General features: G+C 40.7%; 1 protein-coding gene across 3 annotated transcripts in view; it reads left to right on the top strand.

The window, feature by feature from the left end:
- LOC149225653 (uncharacterized) overlaps positions 1–22,969 on the top strand; it is a 108,669-nt gene that overhangs the window by 27,748 nt on the left and 57,952 nt on the right. The window contains exon 2 of one of the 3 annotated variants that reach the window (XR_016247686.1): positions 15,635–15,687. The exons of the other annotated variants lie outside the window; for them this stretch is intronic. The gene's annotated coding sequence lies outside the window, so the exon portion shown is untranslated. The remainder of the gene's footprint in view (positions 1–15,634; positions 15,688–22,969) is intronic. 3 annotated transcript variants of the gene reach the window in all.

The raw sequence follows: 22,969 nt of genomic DNA, 5'->3' as shown, positions 1-22,969 counted from the left end.
ATCTTAGTAGATTCTATAAAGGACTTCCTCATGCTGCTGGATTGAAGACTGCCAAGGAAGTATATGATGCTTCGGTAGGACTATTTGAAAGTAGCAACACTAATTGGAAGTTAACCTTGAGAAATCGTCTTTTGTTGTCTCATATCTCATGGGAGTCTTCTAGATTAGAGATGAGCTTATAGCCATTGGAGATACCATTGATGATACGGAGCTTGTTATGGTGACTCTTAATGGATTTCCCTCTTCGTGGTGACCATTTATTCAGGGAATTTGTGCGCAAGAAAAGATGCACATGTTTGATAAGCTATGGATTGATTGTGTCCAAGAGAAGACCTGATTGTTGTCTAGGAATAGCTTGTAGAATCTGTGGGGTGAAGAAACTTAAGCTCTTGCAGCTCACATAAGGAAAGGAAGAGGAAGAAGGAACTTTGGAAAATTTGATAAGAAGAATATAGGTAGAAGACACGCTCGTGTTCAGGATCAGAAGAAGAAGGATATGTCAAAGGTCAAGTAGAAGGATATGTCAAAGGTCGAGTGCTTCATTTGTCATGATTTTGGACACTGCGCCTCCTAGTGTCTTAAGAAGAAAAGGAAGGGAAAGCAGTGTGCATCAACAACCAATGTTGATGATGAACATCCACCTCAGAAGAAGTCAAACGACTTTTTACTTTAGGAACTACTACCAATATTAGTGAAGTTTGGCTTGTGGATGTTTGTGCCTTTCCGAGCTTCTCTTACAGATTTGTCAGAGAGGGAGTTGACAATTCCCTACAATCCTCAACAATTTCTTCCTTAATCAAGAGTGAAGTACTTCATATTTTTTCTCCCTTGATTATTATTTTATTATTAACATTTTTACTTTCTTGGTCAGCCTATTGCCCTTATATTTTTCTTGGTTATGATTTTTCTTCCATGGCCTCCTGAATGAGGTTTGCGGAAAGGAAGAACAAGTACATTATGGAGGTTGCCAAGGCAATGATTCATGCAGCAGGTGGCAACATCAGGAAGTACAAAGCAAGATTTGTGGCAAGAGGGTTCTCCCAGAAAGAGGGAGTGGACCACAAGGAGACTTTTGCTCCAGTCACTAGATGGTTAGGTTCTTATATGGCCTAAGGGCTCAAGCATAGACTCAGCACGAATGATTGGTGTTTGAGAGGGAGAATTGTATAGATTGTTAGGATATCCAGGACCGTGCCAGATGATCGAAAGAGCTTCCAGTTTCGAGAGAGAAAATAGTCAGGCAGAGTGAAAGGAGCAACCTTCCAAGGGGATGTCATGGGTTGACATTGCCAGACAAGATGCTCAGAGACAGGAGGTCTCTAGTAGCTGTATGCCTTCTATGAGGGGACCATGTTAGACAATAAAGTATGCCTCAGTGATAGAGGGACCAACAGTGGTGGGAGGATTTGCTTCCGTGAAAAAGGGAGCAATGAGGATTACCACAGGAGGATTTGCTTCAGTGTCAGAGGGAGTTGGCCTCAGAGTTTGAGATCTTGGCCTAATAAATTATTTCTTGGATTAGAGGTGTGGCAAACATCAGATGAGAACTTCCTCGGACAAGAGAAGTGCATTGTCTAGATTTTGAGGAGATTCGATGTGTGAAATTTCCTTAAATGTACCAACTGGAAATTATTCTCCTAACTGATTAACAGTTTATTGTTTACGACAAATATCAAATAACTCATTGATGCATTCTTCATAAATAAAATACGTTGCAGAAGTAAAATAAGGAATTGAGAAATAGATGCACACACATAAAATTTGATACAATTATTCTGGATTAAAAGTCCCAGAAAAACCCCGAAGGGAAAACTGTTGCAACAGATTAGGGTTTGTTTTGTTATGCAACAAATATGGAGAATTACAACTGCTGGCCTTCCTGGCTTAGCTCCAACAATTTTATCTCACTAGAAAAATACCAGGAGAAACCTTCTCCCTTTCAACGAATCAACTGCCCTCTCCTTGGCCACTCGCACCACTGGGCAAAAATGCGCACTGCGACCTCTGGGACTTTCGCATAGCCTCGAAAACTCCTCCTGCCAAGTCGTCCTGCCTGTCCTTGCCTCTGGAAACAATTCGCTAGGCCTGTTGGGACTTGATCCAGGCATTAGTTGTTGAATCGATCCCTCTCCCGGCAACTCGCACTAGCTAACTAGGCAACTCGCATTACATAAATCGACCTCTCTGTAGATAATTAGGCCTTCCTTCCCTAACACTGGAAACTAGAAAACCTCCTAAGAATTTCTCTGGAAATTCTCCCTGCTGTAACCTCTGCTACTCTTTGGCTTTAATTCTTCCCTCGCTGAATACTACACACTGGGTAGTTCGCATTGCCTTGCTCCCTTACTCTCGCAACTATGTCTGTCTCCATCCCATCGACTTGCTCTTATAATCTCTTGTTGGAGCATCACGACCAAGATCTAATCATGATCAATGGTTAAGATCAATTTGACTCCATTAATACGTTTTTTCTGGAAGTCTCTAGAGCAAAAGTCGATTTCCTCAATTAATACCCATTAATTAATCAATTTTCCTAAGTTAGACATTTTTTAATTATTGATCAATTACTTTAATTGAGTGGTTTCTAAGTGTTTTCTCCTGAAACCTTTTTTGGGTTTTGGAGATCTCGTGTTCCTTAGCTTCTTAGACACAAATCAAGAGTAGAACACCTGTTCGATGCTACCAAAAATCCATAAACTAACACTCCCTCTTAGCGAGGAAGGTGTTCCCTTTTCCAACATACTCATCTGTATCATGTAGCTGGATTGACCATGCTGTTGATGTCTGACATCTATTTCACCTCCTTTCTTCACATCTCATACTGATCTGACTCCCTGTCACTTGAAATCACTGTGAAGAGGTCAACTGCAAAACACTGTACACCAACTACTACACATACTCTGATTCATCTACCACTGACTTGTAGCTGAACCAATCTTTGATCTTGTACTGCTGATGCCTCTACATTGTTGTTGCGCTGCTAGTATATTGTATTGCATCTGCGCTGCTGCTAGAAGTGCAACTGTGTGCTGATTACCTCAGATCCTGAAGCAGTAATCTTCCATAGGGCTGCTCCCTCTGAGTCTCAATCTGTAGTGTGCCAGGGTAATTTTGCCCTAAAATTTCTTATAACGGTAATTTTCTCGTTCTCTAATTCAACAGGTAAAACAATAAATCTAACATTCCTTCCAACAGGGCAGAAAATCAATTGACATTAAACACTTCAAAATAACAATAGGATATCTCTGTCCAACATACTTTGCACAATATGCACATTGAAGTAACAATATGATATATACGTTCAGATAAGAAAATATAACTTGTATTCGCAGTAGAAAACCAAACTAGTTCAATACACAAAATCTTCTAACCACATAATTAGCTACAATTTGTATATCCTCTGCAATGTTCCATATGAAAAGACTACCCTTAGTACTACTGCGTTTGCAAGGGCCAAAGTAACTTCTGGACTGACCTCGGTTCTGTTAAGAGAATTCAGACTTTTTTGTGATAGGTCTTGAGCTTTAGAAAATTTGATTCATAGAGACGCTCTTGCATATATCCGATCTTGCACAAAAGACGCTTCCTTCCACAGATGGTGTTCGACTTGCAGAGAAGACTATTCCTTCCATCGGCTAGGTCCTTCCTTGATTTTGCATTTCGCTAAGATGCTATATAGGAGAATATTTGTTCCTCATAGAGATTCCTGATTCACACAACGTATGTTCTCCTATTTCGGAATACTCCTCAGGTTTCCGATTTATTATCGCTAGTGCTTGGATAAAGGCGGTGGGTTCACACGTTGTTCCTTGAGAGATTTGGCCCAAAAGTTTGATCAAGTGTCACCGAATTTCGGGTATCCTCCTTGCTGTTCCTTTTTGAACCCCCGATCATGAGCGATAGCCACAAAGAGTCTCGTTGTCTTTCAAATGTTACTTCTGTGCCCAAACCAAGAACAAGGTAAGCAAAAAATTTTGCTATTTTTCCAACAAATGTTCATATGCTAGACAAGATTCAGATCATAAAAAGTTTCTTTGTCTTCTTCAAGATATACCTGTGCCAGAACAAGGGACAACAAGATTAAAACTTCGCTGCTTTTCCCAAATGGTGCTCCTGTGCCAGACAGAATGAGAAGAAATAAAGAAATGTGTCAGCTAGGGTGGAATCTTTCACCACCTAAATTGACAAGACAAAAGATGTCTTAAAACCCTTAGAGCTAATGCTCTAAAACATATAAATGATCCACACTTTATGCTCCAAAATGAATCCAAATCTCTTTTATTTATAGACTTCCTTGAGGGGTCTCATTTTCTTAAGTGGTTGAGTGTGTCTTACTCAAAACCCCAGATTTGGTTTTTTCGCCCATCTTACCCAAAACTCACCCACAATGGGGTTTTTTGGGGTTTTATCCCCTTTTTTAAAGGACTATAGCCTACGGGGACAAATAGGCTACTAAGTCCATTGGTCCTCAATTCGTTGAGGACATCATAGTCCTCCTCTGCCCGAAATTGCTTGCCCCAAGCAATTGCAAATTCGAGTGTTGCAGAATCCGTTTTCCTTCCCATGTCGCGTCCTCCTACGGTAAATGCTTCCATCTAATGAGGTACTCCGAAATTAACCTTCCCCTCAACTTCTTTTATCGAATGACCATGATCATTTCTGGAATCAATTCCAATTGTCCTTCCTCATCTAATGGTTGTAGCTCAACAAAAGTGGTGACCTGTTGGCCTATAGCCTTCTTGAGGCACGATACATGAAATACATTGTGGATTCTGCTATCACTCGGTAGCTCCAACTCATATGCCACTTCACCCACTCTTCAGAGAATTTTGTAAGGCCCATAAAACCTTGGCTTCAACTTCTCTGCCCTGCTCTTCTTGAGTGTAGATTGTCGATAAGGCTGCAATCACGGAAAACAAGATCCCCTACCTCAAAATTGCACTCTGTTTGATGCTGGTCTGCGTACATCTTTTGTCGATTTTGAGCAACCTGAATATTCTCCTTGAGTACCCTAAGAATGTCCTGACTCTCTTGTATCCAATCCTTGGCAAGAGGTGCCTTGCTGTCTCTGAAGATTCTATCGATGAAGGAGGGTGCATCATACCCATACAGAGCCTTGAAGGGTGTCATTCCAATGGATAGGTGGTAGGTGGTGTTGTAGCAATGCTCCCCAAGGTACAACCACTTGATCCATGCCTTCTGCTGACTTGTCACATAGTTGTGATAATATCCTTCAATACATTAATTTACAATTCCCGTTTGGCTGTTAGTTTGCGAGTAATAGCTGGTGCTAGGGGTTAATTCAATTCCAACTAGTTTGAAAAGTTCCTGCCAAAATGCGCCCGTGAATGTGCTATCATAGTTGCTGACTATGTTCTCTGACAACCCATGTAATTTGAAGACTTCTTTGAAGAAGAGCTTTGCCACTTGCTTGGCCGAGTAATCTGCTGAGATAACAAAGAAATGTGCGAATCTAGTCAATCTGTTCACCACGGTGTATATGCAATACTTTCCCCGTGCTTTGGGTAATCCAGTGATAAAATCCATTGATATGCTTTCCCATTTCTGTTCTAGAATGGGTAGAGGTTGGGGAAGACTTGTGGGAGGTGTATGCTCAACCTTATTTTGCTGACATGTCATGTATTCCTTGACGTATTTCATCACATCTTCCTTGAGTCCCTTCCACGAGAATCGCTCTTGGATATGTCGGTATGTCTTGAAGAACCCCTGGAGTCCGACCGAAGGAATATCATGTGTAACCTTCATAATTTTCTCCTTAAGTGTAGATTTAAGGACCAAATATATCCTGCCTTTATAGTAAATGATGCCATCGACTATTTTGTACCTATCATCTTGGATAATCCTGTCAAAAAGCGTGCAAGCAAACTAGTTCTTAGCATATTCGGTGGAGAGGTGCCCCTTCCAATCTTCTGTGAGCTCCATGAGGGTGCAAGCCGTGGTTTCTTGGAGAGTGCATCAACCACCACGTTTTTCTTCCCTTTCACATATTCGATGTCAAAATTTTAAGCTTGAATTTTGCTTACCCATTTCTGTTGTCGTTCATTCGGGTCCCTTTGTCCCAAGAAATGTCGCACGCTGTTGTGGTCTGTCTTGACTATGGACATATTACCCACTAGATACTGTCTGAACTTTGCCAATGTGTGCATGATGGCCAACATTTCTTTGTCATATATGGAGTAAAGCTTTTCTGTATCTTCTAGCTTCCAACTTTCAAATGCAATTGGATGACCTTTTTGCATTAGGACTGCTCCTGTTCCTTCTCTGGACGCATCACACTCTAATATAAATGGTTGGACAAAGTCAAGAAGGGCTGGTATTGGGCACAAGCTCATTAATTCTTTGAGCTTGTTGAATGCCTTGTCAGTTGCTTCCGTCCACTTGAATGCCCTCTTTTTTGTCAAATTTTCCAAGGGTGCACTTAGCTGGGAGAACCCCTTAACGAGCTGCCGATAATAGCTGCAAAGCCCAAGAAACCCTCGAAACTCTGTTAGTGTCTTAGATGTAGGCCAATTCACTATTGCCTAGATCTTCTCCTGGTGGATCTATACCCCCTCTGCGCTGATCATATGTCCTTAAATAAAGAATCTCTGTCAACCCAAACTCACATTTGGATGCTTTTGCATAAAGGGACTGTTCCTGCATGATGCTCAAAATTTGATCCATGTGTCTCAAATGATCATCCCATGTCTTACTGTAGATGAGGAGGTCATCAAAGAATACTAACAAAAACTTTCTTAGCTGTCTGTTGAAAATGCTATTCATGCATGATTGGAAGGTGGCGGGGGCATTGGTTAGCCCAAATGGCATGACCAGAAATTCAAAGTGTCCATAGTGGCAACAAAATGCTGTTTTGGGCACGTCTTCCTCCCGAACTCGAATTTGGTGGTACCCGGACCGTAGGTCGATCTTTGAGAAATATGCTGCTCCATGTAGCTCATCTAGTAATTCATCAATTCGAGGAATGGGGTACCTGTTTTTGATGGTCTTCTTATTAAGTGCCCGGTAGTCAATGCACATTCTCCATGTGCCATCCTTCTTTTTCACCAAAACCACAGATGATGCAAATGGGCTTGAGCTGGGTTGGATATGTCCCATAGCTAACAATTCTTGGATAGTTTTTTCTATCTCGTCTTTGAACTTCTTCGGATGTCGGTACAGTGTGGTGATCACAGGCTTAGCTCCTTCTTCCAGCTCAATAGTATGCTCAAATCCTCTTTTAGGAGGCAATCCTGGAGGAATGTCATCAAACACTGGAGCGTGCTTGTCTAGTACTTGTTGAATATCAACCCTGTATTGCGGTTTATCATTGCCGAGAGTCTTTTGGGTCATAACCTTACATTTTGCTGCGTATGCTATATCCCCATGCCTAAAAGGGCTTCCATCCTTCTGGCTGAAATGATCTATGAACTGCCATTTGGCATGCCTCTTAATACGATCTTACTGCCATTTGGTGCTTTAAATTCCATTTCCAATGCTTGGTAATCCATTGTGTGTTTGCCTAATGAATATAACCATTGAACTCCCAGCGCCATGTTGAGGCCTGCAAGCTCTATTACATAGAAATCACTGGTAAAAGTATAGTTACCAAGAGTTACACTCAAACCTAGGATCATTCGTGTGCAATCCAAGTTGTACCTGTTCGCAACTATCACATCCAAGCCCTCGAACTCTTTGGTGGGAATTCCCTTTTTTTATACCAGTGCTGTATCAATGAATTTGTGTGTGTCTCCTCCATCAATTAGTATTGTGATGCGTTGTCCCTTGATGACTCCCCTAACCCTGAAGGTGTGATATTTAGGCGTGCCTGAAAGAGTTGCAATCCTGACTTGTGGCTGTGTCTTCTTTTCTTTGCTGAGGCTTTCCTCTTGTGGCGGTCCTTCTTTGGAGTTGTCAGGGTTTTCTTCATCCTTTGCTTCCTTCTGTAGTGTCTCTTCCTCTTCTTTGACGTCAGAGAGTACTTCGATGTAGTGAATCTTCCCCTTTCCTAAACAATGATGACTAGGTTCCCATGGTTCCTTGCAAGTAAAACATAACTTTTTCCTCCTTAGTTTGCTTCGAGTTTCCTCATCTAGTCTGTCTCATGTTTGCGGGGGAGCGCCCCCCTGTCGAATCCGCTCCTGGAGCATGCTTCAGGCGGGAGTGCATTGGGAACGACCTCGGGAGCATGCTCCCAAATTCGCTCCCTGTGGGAGCGAATTTCGGGAGCACGTTCCCTAAAACAATTTCGCTCCCTGCCTTTTAAGGAGTGACAGAGGGATTACAATTTTTTTTGAGTGTGGCAGCCTAATGTTCAATCCTATGGCCCTAGTGTTGATATGTAGTTCATGGTAATGTTAAATTCTTAAGGTAAAAAGGCATCCTTTTACTTCAATTTTTAACATTACCATGAAATGACTCGTGATGTTTGAGAGTGGTTTCAACCTCATTGGATTTCATATGGAGAAAGTAGAATTTTAGATCTCACTCAAAATCCAACAGACTTGTCATTTTTTCAGGATTGTGGGGTATTGCAATGTTTCCATTGAATTTTGTCATGTACTAGGGTATGGAACTTGTATTTAATCAAGAGCACCAAGGCCGTTCGACTATTTAGGATGAGACTCCCAATAAAGCACAAGACAAGAAATTAGAAATTTCTCATGGCAAGAGGGTCAAGCAGTAGATAATAGATTTACTCGTCTTTTCTAGTTTCTAATACTTTTAATAACTATTGACTCTTTCGTATTTATTATGGTATCTTTTTTAAACAATATATGACAATTTAAGTTTGAAGTTTGAAGTTGGCATTTATAACTTGTTGGTAATGAATTATGAATATGATGCTTTGTCAAAGTTTAGAGTTGAAACATTTCATTTCATGTTAGATATTCTTTATTATAATTTGGTTACTTCATAATGGTAATGGTTACAAGTACAACTTTAGTGATAAATGATGACAAATGTTATATATTGAATTTTGAAAGCTTGAAACTTTAAGATCGATGAATCATGAGACTCGGTATGTTGTATGTTACTAACTTCTGGACGTGGTTGATGAAGATTATAACTTCTAGATGGTTGATGTTATATGGTTCAATCCATGTTTTTATGTTTGTTATATCTAATTCATCATTCTACATGCTTTTGTTGACATATATGTATCAAAATATATATTATATAAATATTCAATCCCTAACTGGGAGCTTTTGAAAATGTCGCTCCCTGCTCCCACTCCCAAGTAACCTTGGTTTGTCTCTTTTGGACCCATTATGTTGGAAAGGCTTCTCCTTATCTTTTGGAGGGATGAAAGGCTTGGACGAAGCCTTAGCTTTAACGACTGCATTACCCAAGTCTCGAGTCTTCTTGATGGCTTCTTGAAGAGTGGTGGGATTGAATGCTTTGACCCATCCTTGTAGGGGCTCAACTAATGCTTTAGTGAAAAGCATAACTAATCGCTCTTCAGATATATTTGTTACCATAACTGCGGTGCATTCAAATTTTGCAATAAACTCTTCATGTGACCCTGTTTGCTTAAGTAGTGCTAGTTCTCTGAAGTGGATTTCTGGGTTCTTTTGGTTGAATCTTTCAATCAGCCTTTGTGTAAAATATTCATAAGAGGTGATGTTAGCTTGTCCTAGGGCCACTAGACCATGATACCACCATCCATGTGCCTCCCCTTCTAGATGTAATGTGGCAAATTGAATTGTATTTGCTTCGGCTATAGGATTGAGCCTAAAGTAGGTGTCCAATTTTTGCACCCAAGCCTTTGCTGTACATTTAGATGATCCATCAAATGAGGGTAAAGGAAGTTTACTCATCTTGCAGGCTAATTCTCCATTAAACTGTCCCCGAGGTCTATTCTTGTATCGGAAGTTGCTATACTCGTTGAAGGTCATAGCTGCTCAAGTATTTTCTTCCAATCTTGCATAATCCCGAGCATAATTGTTAAGGAGTTGATTTGGCTCAACTGCTTCTTGGGCTGTTGGCACGTGATTATTTGTGAATTGAGGTAGGAATGGCCGACTATTCTTTCTACTGTTTGCTTGATTGTTGGGTGAACCAAGGTTATGGTTTCCACTTCCCTCCATGGTAGTACTATTGGTAGCGACATTTGGTTGTCCTATGAGGTGAGCGATCAACATTGTGATTTGTTGCTGCCCTTGGGTCAATACTTATGCTATCTGTTGCTGCCCTTGAATCATTTGTTGCCCTTGATGATGCAGTTGTTGATGCATCTGCTACTGTCCATGTATCAATTCCTGAAGTAGAATACCAGGGTCATGTTCTCCCTGACCTGTTCTGTCTCCCATGGTAGAACGGTGGTTATTCCTCTTTTTCCTTACAGTGACATTGCTTGTATCCGTAGGAAGCATGCAAAGCTCATGTACTCACAACTAGCAAGATACTTTGCTTTGATACCACTGTAGTGTGCCAGGGTAATTTTTCCATAAAATTTCTTATAACGATAATTTTCTCCTTCTGTAATTCAACGAGTAAAACAATAAATCTAACATTCCTTCCAACGAGGTAAAAAATCAGTTGACATTAAACACTTTAAAATAACAATACGATATCTCTATCCAGTATACTTTGCACAGTATGCACATTGAAGTAACAATACGATATATATGTTCAGATAAGCAATATAACTTGTATCCGCAGTAGAAAACCAAACTAGTTCAATACACAAAATCTTCTAACTAGATAATTAACTACAATTTGTATATCCTTCGCAATGTTCCATATGAAAAACCTACCCTTAGCGCTGCCTTTGCAAGGGTCAGATTCACTTTTGGATTGACCTCTGTTCTATTACGAGAATTCAGAATTTTTTGTGATAGGTCTCAAGCTTCATAAAATTTGATTCACAGAGACACTCACGTATATCCTAATCTTGCACAGAAGACGCTTCCTTCCACAGACAGTGTTCGACCTGCAGAGAAGACTATTCCCTCCGTCGGCTAGGTCCTTCCTTGATTTCGCATTTGACTCAGATGTTGTACAGGACAATATCTGTTCCTTAGAGATATTCCCGATTCACAAAATGTATGTTCTCCTATTTCAGAATACTCCTCAGCCTTCCGATTTATTGTCACTAGTGCTTGGATAGAGGAGGGTTCACACGTTCCTTGAGAGATTTGGCCTGGAAGTTTGATCAAGTGTCACTGAATTTGGAGTATCCTCCTCGCTGTTCCCTTTTGAACCCCTGATCATGAGCGATAGCCACCGAGGGTCTCGTTGTGTTTCAAATGGTACGTCGATGCCCAAACCAAGAACAAGGTAAACAGAAAATTCCGCTATCTTTCCAGCAAATGGCCATATGCCAGACAAGATTTAAATCATAAAAAGTTTCGCTGTCTTCTTCAAGATATACATGTGCCAGAACAAGGGACAATAAGATTAAAACTTCACTGCTTTTCCGAGATGGTGCTCTTATGCCAGACAAAAAGAGAAGAAATAAATAAATGCGTCAACTAGGGTGGAATCTTTCACCACCGAAATTGACAAGACAAAAGGTGTCTTAAAACCCTTAAATCTAATGATCAAAAAGATGAAATGATCCACACCACTTGATGCTCCCAAATGAATCCAACTCTCCTTTATTTATAGACTTCCTTGAGGGGTTTCATTTTCTTAAGTGGTTGAGTGTGCCTTACTCAAATCCAAATTTGGGTTTTTTGCCCAACTTACCCAAAACTTGCCCACAATGGGGGTTTTGGGGTTTTATCCCCTTTTTTGAAGGAGTATAGCTAGGGACAAACAGGCTACTAAGTCCATTGGTCCTCAATTCGTTAAGGACATCACACAATCTCCCATTGGGAAATCTCTCTGGTCCCTTTTGGTAACTTGCACTGCCCTCCTGCACTTGAAACTGGACTGTGCAGTTTTTCACTAGGTAACTCGTTGGTTGGAACTTCACCTGCTACCTGCAATTGGGCAATTTGCACTGCCTGTGTCACTACAACTAGCTCTGCAACTGTCTCTCGAGTATTGGCTGCAACTAGCTTTGCAAATGTTATCCAAATGACTGACTGCGCTTGCTGACACTGAACAAATGTTCTCTTGCTACTATGACTTCCTTGCTGCTTCTATGTTGGACCTTGCCCATCCTGACACATTGACGTATTAGGCTCTGCTTCTATTTGGAGGTATTGCTGCTACCGATGCAAATTCCTCCAATCTGGCGGACAACTCATCAATCTCTGTCGAAGCTGCTGTCTGCTGTTGCCCCTTCTTGTCTTTCTTCCTTTTTGGACACTGGGTGACGTAGTGACCAAATTCACCACATTTGAAGCATTTGACCTTCGACAAGTCCTTTTTCTTCTTCTCGCCTCCTTTTGAGTTTTGTCCCTGACTGGGACCCTTCTTCACCTTCCCTTTACCTACAAGGGCTACGTTTTCCTCTTCCTCCTCCACTTTCGGTCCTTTGCTGCTGCTATTGATAGTACCTTCTGCGAGGCTGTCTCAGCGCTTCCTGAGTGAAGTCACTCCATAGGCGATCCCATCTAAGAAGTGTGTCTTGCCTAGAAATAACTTGGACGAATGTACACCAATCCTTGGAAAACCCATTTAAAGCTGTGCGTACCAACTCATCATCAGACGGTTTCTCTCCAGCGGTTGCAAGTTCATCTTAGACATTCTGAAGTTTGGTGAGATAGGAAGTAGCTCCTTCACCCTTATGCATCCTAGTGGTCCTTAGCTTCTCCTTGAGAATCATTTTGCGTTTCTCTGAGGATTCTCATACCACTTTACGACGACATCCCACTTGTCCTTTGTTGTATTTTTATATACAATATGTGGGGCGACATGATCCTGAACACCATCCAAGACCATTCTCTTTGCCTTGGCCATCTCTTTTTTGAACGCTGCCAACTGCTGTGGGTCTGTTGGCTCTGCGATGACGTTTGTCATGAACTCCTTCAAGCCATACTCATCCAAAAGGAACTGCATTTTGGCTTTCCAGACGCCAAAATTTGAGGCTCTGTCAAGTCTATCCTGATCCCTGAGTTTTATTGTGACCATTTTTGCGAAAATCAAATAAACTAGAAACTAATGATGGAAATCTCCTTCTCCTTCTTGTTCGACCTTCCCTTTGCTACTCACACCCCCTCTGGAATGCGTAGATTTGTTCCTATATTGGCAAATTTGATCCTGCACTTGCCTTTGATGTCCTTCCCAGAACTCACTTTGCTTGCTACGCTTCAACTGGACAACTCGCTCTACCTTCAAGAAGTCCTCTAGAATGTGGCACATGTACTGCTACTCCTGAAGTATGCTTTGGCTAGACTGGCAAATCTAACTCGACCCACTGCTGCTAGAAATCACGAATCTCCTCCTGAAAATTGGAAACCCTTTGAGAAATTTGGATATCTCCTTTGTGTGCTTTTCTCGTCCTGCCTTGTGTAGATTTGCAGCTGCAACCCTTTTTGGAAAACTTTTGCGCTTGGATCTACTTTGCAAATCAATTGATTTGCTCGCCAGAATTGCTTCTCGGTGTTGGAAAAAGTAACTATGTTTGGTCTTCAATAATGTGCTTGAGTCATTATGTAACATACTTGTCAAAAGAATAAAGAAGAGATTTATTATTATTATTATTGTGACTTATTAAAGCATGGGTTTCATGGTTGGGTCACCATTTTTTAGGTCAAAGTCCCCTTTGAGGAATTCTAGGATTATTCCCAGTCTATAGAATTATTGTACATTTAAAGAGACCCTTCTTGGGCTTTTGAATCATGTAAAAAGGTTTAGTATTGAGTCAAATATGAATTATGGAACCTCCACACCATGTTGGCCTAAGGGAAGATCAAGTCGGCCTAAGACCCTATTTGACCCACAAGAAGCCTATAAAAGGAAGGACATCGAATTCATTTGTAGCATCACTTCTCATCAAGTTCGAATTCTCTCTACTGGGCAGAAGTGCGAAAATTTGTTTGCTGGGCAGAAGTGCGAAGTGGGTAGCTGGGAAAGTCTGTTGCCAGGAAGCCGAAGTGAATGCTAGTTTGGGTGAATCTAAGGAGTGAAGAAGAATCGAAATTTTGGTGGTGGTCTCTCTTTGTTTCGTGCTCTGGATTGGGAGATTGAAGTCTTCCAAGTTGGAATGCTGTCGGAAGCTGTTAGTTGCTGCATAGTCGAAGTTGCTGGGAAGAGGTCAATCTTCTGGAGGCTGACTTGGTGTGAAGGTAAGGTTTGGTCAAGATCTAGGGTGAAGAGTCTCAAAGAATACTATTTAAAGGACAAATTACTTTGACTGGGTTTTCCCCTCAAGGGGGGTTTTGCCCTGGCATGTGCCTACATCTTGTGTTCATGTTTTATGTGTTGTTGCTTTTGGTAATTGCTTGATGAACTAAAGAAAGAAGATATAAAGAATCATAATAATAAGAAACATCAAAAGTAATTATCAAGATCGAGAAAATCTTTACTGCCTTTCTGATTTTCCAACTTTGGTGAAGAAAGAAGAAAAAGGCAGATCCATTCATAGGCAGTAGGGAAAGAGTCTATTGTATTCAAGGAAGATGTCTAACTCAATCAAGGGTGAGAACAAACTTGAAGGAGCATCTAACTTCAGACCCTAGAAGAAGAGGATTGACCTAATCCTCGAGAAGAACAAGGTGCTAGACTTGGTAAAAGGAAATGTAAAGAAGCCTACAAAAGAAGTCAGTGATGTCGACAAAGCGAAATTTAGGGATCTAGAATTGGTGGCTATGACTCTAATGGTAGAAGGGATAAAAGACAATCTTCTCCCATTCATAGCTAACATCGATCATGCTCAAGAGATGTATGAAGCCTTGTCGAAGCTGTTCACTATTAAGAACATTGGTTAAGTAGCAAGTTTGAAGAATGAGTTGAGGAATACGAAGATGACTAAAGAAGATAATGTGGCAACCTTCTTTGTGAAGATAGCTAGACTTAGGGATGATCTTTCAGCCATCGATGAGATTGTTCCAGACAAAGAATTGGTGATCACTGCTATATTAGGATTGCCACCCTCTTGGGGTGCATTTGCTTCAGGTCTCAACAGTTGGAAGGTAGCTCCCACCTTTGAAGAATTATGGATTGCATGTAGTCAAGAAGAATTAAGGATCTCAATGGTTGCCAATCCTGAAGGAGTATCAAATGCTTATGTTGCTCGTCATAAAGGAAAGAGATCGAAAGGACCAAGGAAGAAAGTTGACATGTCTAAGATAGAGTGCTATCAATGTCACAAGAAAGGTCGCTACAAGAGTGACTGTCCCGAGAATCCAAGAAATATGAAGAGAGAAAGAGATCAAGCCAACTTTGTTGAAGAAGAAGACTCAAAGAAAGTCAAGCTTGAAGAATCCGACATTAGGGACTTACACTATTAAATCATTTTCTTTACATAACTTGTTTTATACGTTTTAGAAGTTATAGGTTTTTAACATATCTTTGGAAAAGACATGTTTGTATTACTTTAAGGTTGTAGGTTTCCCTCAAGCTTTGGAGGGAACTCCCAACAACTCTAAAAGATAAGTATCTCATGTTTGTTTGTTTGTTTGTTTGTTTTTTTTTTTTTTAATTTGTTCTTTTGGTTTAATTCAGTTTTGGGTTCATGTATTCATTTAGTTTGGATTATATTAAATACTAATCACCTTTATCCCTCTTTTGTCTTGGTTAGGGAAAAAATCTGCAAGGAGGATCTCTCAAGACAAGGTTAGTCAAGAAACAAAGGTATGCTTTGAATACATTGATTGAAAGGATTATTCATTTGATGATCTATTACTAACTTTGTTATGACTAGTTGCATTGAATCTTAGTGATTCTTGTTTGGGCGATTCATCTACTCACGCCACTCATATTCTTGATAAACTATGTAGAACCCTAGATGGGCTCTAGAAAACCCTAACGGAAGGGTATGCTAATATTAGTATCTGAATAATAAGCTGCTTAGGGTGATTGTGAAATGCTAGTTGAAGTTTCATTGATGATGTCATGTTTGGGATTTTGGTGTGATCTGGAAACCCTACCTTGTTAGGGTTGAATGATGAGGTCTAAAATCTAGAACCTTTGAAGTTTTGGTAATGTTGGGTTTGTTGTGATTCTACATTGGAACCCTAGCTCATTGGGGTTTGGTGGAATGTGTGAGCACGACCCGTACATTGTCTTAGAAATGCTTTCTTTAGTATGAGTTTGTTTCTCTGATCAAACCCTAGTGTAATCAAAATGATTGCGTGTCTAACTCATATTTGATATCGTTGTGAAGTTGGGTTTGACTAACACATGATATGAAATGTATTCGCATGATAATGAAATCTAGGCATATATAGATATGTCCTTTTGATTGAAATCCTAGGTTGGTCTAGGTCAAGATGTATTAATGTTGGTGGACATATGATATGCTTATGTATGGTTATGAATTCCTAGATATGTGTGCTGACCTAGTCATGGATGGTCATGAGTCTTAGGATTTAATGGAATTCCTTGTTTGAGATTCTAGGATGATGATATCTAGAAATCTAGGGTGTTATAGCTAAACCCTAGTGAAGTTAAAATTGTCTAGTATGTGTGATATAACAATCTTAAATCTATTAGATGATTGTTGAAAATGGAGATCTAGGGTTTCGCTGTTAAATCCTAATAGTGACATTGTCTAGTGTGTAAACAATCTGAGATCTGTGTATGTGATGATGGTTGAGATTGTATTCTAAGGTTTTCGAATTAAACCTTAGTCAAAGTAAAATCTCTAGAATATGATGATTTGAGATTTGTAATGATTGTTGAGTTTGTGAAATTGGAATTCTAGGGTTTTGGAGTTGAACCTTAGTCGAAGTAGAAGTCTCTGATGAGTGTTGACTATATGATATTTTGAGATTTGTGAAGAGATTGTTAAAATTTGAATTATTGGTTGAGTTTGATGATTGATCAGAAATCTAGGGTTTGTAAACTAACCCTAGTGGTAGTTAGTCATGTTAGTGATTGTTTGATGGTTGATTAAAAATCTAGGGGTTGGAACTAACCCTAGTGGAAGTTGGTCAAGTTAATGACTAAGTTGTGATTGACTTTGATGGATTTGTTTGAAATCTAGGATTTTTGTGCATCCCTAGTAAGAAGTCTAACATATATGTTTTGAAAGGTTGTTAGATACTTTGTAGATCTATATCTGTATGAATTGTTTCTAGGGTTTGCTATATGTTGTAGTAAGGTCTGTCATACCTTTGGAAGACATTAAAACCCTGGATAGAATGAATGTTGTTGTAATGTAGTCTAGGATGCGTGACAAAAGTCCCTAGCAAGATGTTGAAGAGTATATGTCTCTTGTTTGTAATTGATTTTGGGTATCTGATATGAATGGAGTTGAAATGCTTCCGTGATTTTGATATGGCTAACATCATGCTTTTGTAGATTTGGTTGTACTTGCTATTGAAGTTGTGCAGGTACACAATCTTCAACTTGGTGAAGATGCTCATTGATGTGATAAGCATGATGGGGATGATGATAACTCTGATGAAGTGGTTGGAAGCCATGACAGGTTCTCCGATGTCGAAGTTGATCTCCTGGAGGAAGCATGAATGGAAGAGATCTCCCTAAGATTAAGAGGGAGCTCGGATAAAGAGGTGCTTCCTGGTTGAGAGGGAGTGACAAATATGGTTCTCTGCTTCATGTATCATGCACTGGACCAAGACTAACAATAAGTCTGAGTGAAGGCCATGAACAGGAAAAGGAAATTGGAGAATGCATTTTGAAGTGCTGTTGAAAGAAGGAAAGCAGGATCCGATTGAAGAATATGTTGTTGCATATAAAGTAGGAAGAAAATGTATCATTGAGGAATCTTCTGTCAAAGATTCGGTTGATAGTCTTGCTATGGAAATTTGAGAAGCAACATTTGTTGCCTGGAAGACCTTGAATGTTTGTATTTGATTATGTACATATGAAAGTATATTATTGATTGAGGTTGTGTTTGTACAGGTGAATCTCTCGAAGGATTTGATAGCATGCTGGTTACCAATCAATTTGATTGGGAGAGACTGGACATTCTTGATCTGCTAGATCAAGGGGTGTTGAGGCTCTGCGAGTGAAGCATTGCTTGGCAGACATATGGCTGACACTTTGTGTTGATGTTTGGGTCCCGAAGTTGGAAAGGTGGCATTGGTCATTGAGCTCTGACACGCACCTGGATTTTGGGTTGGTGGTTAGCAAGTAAGCTTGATGGTACCTAGAGGGGCTGAAAGCTTGAGTCCACCTTAGTCCCACTTGGATAGATTGCCTTGGTTAGGAATCTAGTCCATGGCATTGCGGTGCCTAAACTATTGAGTGACTGTTTGGATAGATTGCCCTGGTCAGGAATCTAGTCCATGGCATTGCGGTGCCTAAAGTTCTTCATGGTTCATATAGTTTGAGATCTTCCATTGTATATGTACATTATGAATACCTCCCTAGTTAAGAGGGAGTGTTGGAAAAAGTAACTATGTTCGGTCTTCAATAATGTACTTGAGTCATTATGTAATGTACTTGTCAAAAGAATAAAGAAAAGAACTTTTATTATTATTATTGTGACTTATTAAAGCATGGGTTTCATGGTTGGGTCACCATGTTTTAGATCAAAGTCCCCATTGAGGACTTCTAGGATTTATTTCGAATCTATAGAATTATTGTACATTTAAAGAGACCCTTCTTGGGCTTTTGAATCATGTAAAAAGGTTTAGTATTGAGTCAAATATGAATTATGGAACCTCCACACCATGTTGGCCTAAGGAAAGATCAAGTCGGCCTAAGACCCTATTTGACCCCACAAGAGGCATATATAAGGAAGGACATCAAATTCATTTGCAGGATCACTTCTCATCAAGTTCAAATTCTCTCTACTGGGCAGGAGTGCGAAAATCTGTTTGCTGGGCATAAGTGCGAAGTGGGTAGCTGGGAAAGTCTGTTGTCGGGAAGCTGAAGTGAATGCGAGTTTGGGTGAGTCTAAGGAGTCAAGAAAAATCGAAATTTTGGTGGTGGTCTCTCTCTATTTCGTGCTGTGGATTGGGAGATCGAAGTCTTCCAAGTTGGACTGCTGCCGGAAGCTGTTAACTGATGCAAGTTGCTACATAGTTGAAGAAGAGGTCAATCTTCTGGTGGTTGACTTGGTGTGGAGGGAAGGTCTGGTCAAGGTCTAGGGTGAAGAGTCTCAAAGAGTACTATTGAAAGGAAGAATTGCTTTGACGGGGTTTTCCCCTCGAGGGGGGTTTTGCCCTGGCATGTGCCTACATCTTGTGTTCATTGTTTTATGTGCTGCTGCTTTTGGTAATTGCTTGATGAACTAAAGAAAGAAGATATAAAGAATTGTAATAATAAGAAACATCACAAGTAATTATCAAGATTAGGAAAATCTTTACTGCCTTTCTGATTTTCCAACACCCGATAACCACATTGCTTGCAAACTCTGCTTTGAGGCAATTCACACTTTTCCTTTGAATTGGATCTAGAAATCGAATTTCCTGCCTTTGCAATTCGCACCCCTTGCATGGCCTGTGTAGATCTGAACCCTGTGCTTTAGATCTCCCTTTGAAACTACACGATCTCTCGATCTTTCGCCTATGAGCCTTCGATTTGATCAACCATGCTCTAATACCATGTGAAATTTCCTTAAATGCACCAACTGGAAATTATTCTCCTAATTGATTAGCAATTTATTTGTTTATGACAAATATCAAATAACTCACTGATGCATTCTTCACAAATAAAATATGTTGCAGAAGTAAAATAGGGAACTGAGAAATAGATGCTCGCACACAAATTTTGACAATTATTTTGGACTAAACTACCTGGAAAAACCCCGAAGGGAAAACTGGTGCAACAGATGAGAGTTTATTTTATTATGCAACCAATATGGAAAATTACAACTGTTGGCCTTCCTGGCTCAACTCCAAAGATTTTATCTCACTAGAAAAATATTGGGAGAGCCCTTCTCCCTCTTAGCAAATCAAATTGGCCTCTGGCCACTCGCACTCTCCCTAACACTTGCAGCACTGGGCATAAATGCACACTGTAGCCTCTCGGACTTTCGCACAACCCCGGAAACTCCTCTTACCAAGTCATCCCGCTTGTCTATGCCTTTAGAAACAATTTGCTAGGTCTCCCGAGACTTGATCTGGGAACTAGCTGCTGAATCGAATCCTCTCCTGACAACTCGCACTGCACAAATCAACTCTTTGCTTGATAATTTGGCCTTCCTTCCTTGATGCTAGAAACTAGAAATTATCCCTGCTGCAACCCCTGCTACTCCTTGGCTCGAATTCTTCCCTTACTAAACACTGCGCACTGGGTTATTCGCACTGCCTCGCTCCCTTGCTCTCGCAATTGTATTTGTCTCCATCCCATCAACTTGCTCTTATAATCTCTCGCTAGAGCATCAACGACCAATATCTAATCGTGACCGATGGCTAAGATCAATTTGACTCCTTAATACACTTTTCTGGGAGTCTCTAGAGTGAAAGTCAATTTCCTTAATTAATACCCACTAATTAATCAATTTTCTTAAGTTAGACTTAGGCATTTTTTGATTATTGATCAATTAATTCAATTAAGTTGTTTCTAAGTGTTTTTTCCCGAAACCTTTTATGGGTTTTGGACGTCTAGTGTTCCTTAGCCCTCTTAGACACAAATTGTGACTAGAACACTTGTCTGATGCTACCAAAAATCCATAAACTAACACTCCCTCTTAGCAAGGAAGGTGTTCTCTTTTCCAACATACTCATTTGCATCTTGTAGCTGGATTGACCACGCTACTGATGTCTGACATATGTTTCACCACCTTTATTCACATCACACACTGATTTGACTCCCTGTCATTGGAAATCATTGTGAAGAGGTCAATTGGCAAAATGTTGTCCACCAACTATTGTGCATACTCTGGTTTATCTACCGCTGAACTGTAGCTGAACCAATCTCTGATCTCACACTGCTTATGTCTCTGCGCTGTTGTTGCTGGGCTGCCACTGCGCTGTACTGCATCTGCGCTATTGTTGCTGGGCTGCCACTGCGCTGTACTGCATCTGCGCTATTGTTGCTGGGCTGCCACTGCGCTGCTACTATCACTACAACTATGTGTTGATCACCTCAGATCCTGAATCACTAAGCTTCCATAGGGCAGCTCCCTCTGAAGCTAGACTCCCTTCGAGTCTCAATCTCCTACTAAGAAATCTCGCTACTCCCTTTTGGAAACTCACATTGTCCTCCTGCATTGGAAACTGGACTGTGCAGTTCTGCACTGGGTAACTTGTTCGCTGGAACTGCACCTGCTACTTGCAACTGGGCAATTCGCTTGTGTCACTGCAACTAGTTCTACAACTGTCTCTCGAGTACTGACTGCAACTGTCATCCAAATGACTGACTATGCCTGTTGATGCTGAATAACTGTTCTCATGCTACTATGATATTGTGTTCCCCTCGTAGCGAAGGTGATGGTCCTGCTGCAACAGCTGGAATTGATCTAACGTATCTCCTTGTTGCTTCTACACTAGACCTTGCCCATCCTGACACATTGAGGTATTTGGCTTCGCCTCTATCTGGAGGTATTATTGCTACCAATGCAAATTCCTCCAATCTGGCAGACAACTCATCAATCTCTGTCAAAGCTGCTATTTGCTACTGCCCCTTCCTGTCCTTCTTCTTTGGACACTGAGTGACGTAGTGACCAAATTCGCCACATCCGAAGCATTTGACCTTCGACAAGTCCTTTTTCTTCTTTTTGCCTCCTTTTGAGTTTTGTCCCTGACTGGGACCCTTCTTCGCCTTGCCTTTACCTGCAAGGGCTACGTTTTCCTCTTCCTCCTCCACTTTTGATCCTTTACGACTACTGTTGATAATACCCTCTGCGAGGCTGAGTCTCAACTCTTCTTGAGTGAAGTCACTCCATAGGTGATCCCATCTTGGAAGTGTGTTTCGCCCAAAAATAACTTGGACGAATGTATGCCACTCCTTGGAGAACCCATTTAAAGTTGTGGGTACTAGCTCATCATCAGATGGTTTCTCTCTAACAGCTGCAAGTTCATCTCAGACGTTATGAAGTTTGGTGAGATAGGAAGTAACACATTCACCCTTCTGCATCTTAGTGGTCCTTAGCTTCTCCTTGAGAATCATTTTGTGATTCTTTGATGGATTCTCATACAACTTTATGATGACATCCCACATGTCCTTTGATGTATTTTTATCTGCAATATGTGAGACAATGATATCGAAAACCATCCAAGACCATTCTCTTTGTCTTGGTCATCTCTTTCTTGAAGGGTGCCAATTGCCGTGGATTTGTTGGCTTTGCCATGACATTTGTCACAAACTCCTTCAAGCCATGCTCATCCAAAAGGATCTGCATTTTGGCTTTCCAGACGCCACAATTTGAAGCTTCGTCAAGTTTACCTTGATCCCCGAGTTCTATTGTGGCCATTTCTACGAAACTCAAATACACTGTAGACTAGTGATGGAAATCTCCTCCTTACTGCTCGACCTTCCCTTTGCTACTCGCACCCCCTCTGGATTGCGTAGATCTATTCCTTTACTGGCAGATCTTATCCTGCACTAGCCTCAAGTGTCCTTCCTGGAACTTGCACTGCTTGCTACTCTTCAACTGGGCAACCCGCTCTACCTTCCAGAAGCCCTCCGGAATTTGGCACACGTACTGCTGCTTCTAAAGTACGCACTGGTTGGACTGGCAAATCTAACTTGACCTATTGCTATCGGAAATCATGGATCTCCTCTTGAAAACTGGAAAGCCTCTGAGAAAATTTGGATATCTCCTTTGTGTGATTTTCTCTTCCTGCCTCGTGCAAATTTGTAACTGTAACCCTTGCTGCAAATCTTCTGCGCCTAAATCTACTTTGCGAATCAACTGATTTTCTCATTGGAATTGCTTCCCAACAAGCACATTGCTTGCAAACTTTGCTCTGAGGCAATTTGCTCTTTTCCTCAGAATTGGATCTGGAAATCAAATTTCCTGCCTCTGCAATTCACACCATTGGCATGGCCTGTGCAA

The sequence above is a fragment of the Pinus tabuliformis genome, chromosome J (genome assembly GCF_031772625.1).
Source record: "Pinus tabuliformis cultivar Carrire ecotype Pingquan chromosome J, CPIR1, whole genome shotgun sequence".
NCBI classification, from domain to species: domain Eukaryota; kingdom Viridiplantae; phylum Streptophyta; class Pinopsida; order Pinales; family Pinaceae; genus Pinus; species Pinus tabuliformis.
The sequence above is the reverse complement of the archived record's forward strand: the minus strand, read 5'-3'. Positions and strand labels throughout refer to the sequence as shown.